The following is a 3,544-nucleotide window of genomic DNA, read 5'->3' on the forward strand; positions in this document are numbered from 1 at the left end:
CCTGCCGAGACATGACATTAATCCTAAAACAAACAGAGTGTGTCTGCATTGCAGCTTCTCCTCTCGCTCATATGCCCAACACGCGGCCTCGGTGCATCCCTAGAGTGCCAACTAGCCCTGCCATTTCGATTTTCCACACGCCCAATAGCAGCTGAGAGAGCCTGGGCCTGGCGGGCTTCAACAACCGCCTTGATGTCCGTTGAAAGCTGGGTTAACTACCGCTCACATGCACTGTATTTATTTTTCCTTTAAAGGAACATTCCACTTTTTGGGGAAATACGCTCATTCTCCAACTCCCAAGAGTCAATAAGTCCAGTTTTACTGCTTTTGAATCCATTCAGCCGGTCTACGGGCTGGTGATAGCACTTTTAGCACAGCTCAGCCGTGAGAGCATTGAACTGCTGGGACCAGTAGCATCGCGGTCAGAAACGACTCAAAGAGGTTTCAATATTTTTCCTTGGCTTTTAAAACCTGGCTCTTCTGTAGTTGCATCGTCGCATTAAGATCGCGGAAAATGAAAAGTTGTGATTTTCGAAGCTGATATGACTAGGAACTATATCTCTCATTTCGGTGTAATAATTCGTGAGTTGGAGAATGAGCTTATTTCACAAAAAATGTGAGTGTTCTTTAAAGACACAGTGGATCATGTAAATCAATCAAAAGCCAACGATTTGCCAGTTGAAGCATGCACTGTATTTAGGTGTTTTTTTAAAGTGAATATTTGTTGAAAGGTTTTTTCTTTTCTCGTTGTTTCAGTTTAGTTTAGTTTTAGGTATATATAAATTATATTATTGTTCCTTTTTAAATGATATTTATTTATTTTAGTCTTTGTGTAGTTTAATGCTGCCAAAAAGTATTTTTTAAAATACAAAAGCTGTTAATTTGTTTGTGTAATTAACCGTGATGTGATTTAGTTGAATGGCTTTTTTAGAGTTTTGTGCAGTTTAATGCTGCAATTAAATTCTAAGTTTGAATCATCATTAAAGCTACAACATCACAATAATATGTAATGAATTCAATATTTTTTTTATTACTTAGGGCATTGTGTTTTTAAAAATAAATGCAACTGTTAATTTGATCCAGTGTAATCAGCTGTGATGTGATTCAGTTAAATAGCTTTCAATAGGTTACTTGACTATAGTTTCATTATTTCAAGTTACTTACCAAAGGTCTTTATCAAGCTAGTGAAGCTAGTTTTAAGATAGCAATCTGGACGCTGGCTGGACTCTAACCTGGCGCTATCCACATGAGCAGCCTTGCACATTCTCCGCTTAAAAACCATTTCGTTTTTAACCAAAATGCATCTGATTAGATTATAAATTATGTAACAGACCTCTTTTTTTTTTTCCTTTTAGGGACGTAATGTAAACCTGTATGACTTTATATCTGCTATGGATGTGATATGAACGTTAGTGTTTTTATAAAATACTGAGATACTTGTCAAAATATCTTCTTTTGTGTTCCGCAGAAGAAAAGAACATCAGAAACTATTACTGTCATAGTACTGTATGGAGATGACTATTTACGCTATACAAAATGCAAAAATAAAAGAAGAAAAAAACAAAAAAAGAAACGACAACGTAAGACAGAATTTTCCATATATTCCAGACTGCAAAAAAAGGCTGCTTTTGGCAGGAATGTCAGAGTGTCATTACAGATAGCTTTCTTCTCTGACATGACACGAGTTAAAAAGAGAGGTTCACTTTCTGCTCACAGGTTTTCTGCATGCGAGGTTCATAACACACAGGTCGCTCATAATCACACTTATTATTTTTTTTATGTGGATTGATTATTTTGAAGCTTCTGGAGGGAGTGGATGGGATTGAAGGTTATGCGTGTTTGTTCTTTCAAAGCCTCATGCTGACTCTGTGCTATATATATATATATATTTACCATTCCTTGGGTGCATCTATATTTTTATATTTATTAACGGAAATAAAACATGCCTCGCTATATTCAAAAATCTAGACCAAACACTGTGATTTTCAGGGATCACGCTTCATGTTACACCTCTGCACTCTGTTATTTTTTCAAGGACTTTGTAATGGTTGATTTATACATTTAAATGCAAAAAAACTTGATTTTTCATCTTGGACAATTCAGTTATTTACTCACCTTCATGTCATTCTGAACCTGGAAAGCTATTATAGTTTAATGTAATATACAAAAAGAATTAAATCACGGTTATAAAGTGTTTACAATTGTAAAAACCGTCCATTTTAGAATATAATTTGGTTGTTGAGTGCTTTGTTTTCATCTCCAGTGATGTCTAATGTGAAGCAGCTGTTTTTTTGCACTGATGCCAGACTCGTTTGTTATGAATATTTTGTTTTACTTTCATTAAGTTCCAAAAGAGAGACACCTCACATGAAGTACTGCTCAGTTTTCAATGAAACCGTGATGCATTTTTACTGAGATATATATATATATATATATATATATATATATATATATATATATATATATATATATATATATATATATATATATATATATATATATATATATATAAAAATTCAAAAGAGCAGCATTTATTTGAAATAAATTCCTTTTGTAAACATAATAAGTGTTCTTACTGTTACTTTAGATCAATTTAATGTATCCTTGCTGAATAAAAGTTATTCCATTTCTTTCAGAACGCAAAAAAGATACTAACCCTAGGCTTTTGAATGTTATTGTATGTAACACGAGACACAAAAGAGCTGAAATAACATAGATTTCTTCTTGCCATGTTTTCCAGGAGACCTCAGGGAAGGAGATCTCCGACCTGACTATGCTGGGCTTCTACTGTCCACGCTGGCCACCAGATTCTCTGGACTGCAGCTCTTCTCTGGCCGGCGCTGGTGTAGATGGGTTAAGGTCAGCGCCGCATGGAAGATTACAGTATGTGACAGGAACAGATGCTGCAGAGTAGAGCAGCCCGTGGCCACAGCTGAACACAGAGCGGCCGGATTTACTGGAAACCTCAAACAAGCAACGAGCTGGGTCTCTTCAGACGGCACACGCTGCAAACACACACACAGGATTCGATCAAGTTCACATATGGTAGGCGGAATACGCAGTTGTCTAGCTTGCTCAGTTCTATGTCTCAGTTTAAAGACATGAGCTGACTGTGAGTCATTGTACTACGCCTTAACGCTACGCGATGTCAAGTGGTGTCAAGTCATTTCGCGGTAGAAGCGGCAAATTTCTTTAAATGACTGTGAGCATTAAGGTTATGATCAGTGACCTTTTTTTTCTTTTGAAGCCTCGTAGTAAAGGGAAAAAGTGTATTAGTGTATAGTTCACCAAAAATGGTCATTCAAAATGGCATTGCAGATGAAAAAATGTCAGATTTTTTCAAACAGGAGAAATTTAGCATTACGTCACTTGCTTAATACCAGTGGGTTTGTCTATGTGGAAGGGGTGCCGCTGAATGTCCTAACAGCTGATTGAAACATCGCACAGTCCACAAGACAGTCAGTTAGTCATCGTTATTGAAGTAAAAAGCTGTATGTTTGTAAAAAACATCATTAAGATGTTTTAGCTACAAAATGTTGCTTTT

Source organism: Puntigrus tetrazona, chromosome 17 (genome assembly GCF_018831695.1).
Source record: "Puntigrus tetrazona isolate hp1 chromosome 17, ASM1883169v1, whole genome shotgun sequence".
Classification (NCBI taxonomy): Eukaryota; Metazoa; Chordata; class Actinopteri; order Cypriniformes; family Cyprinidae; genus Puntigrus; species Puntigrus tetrazona.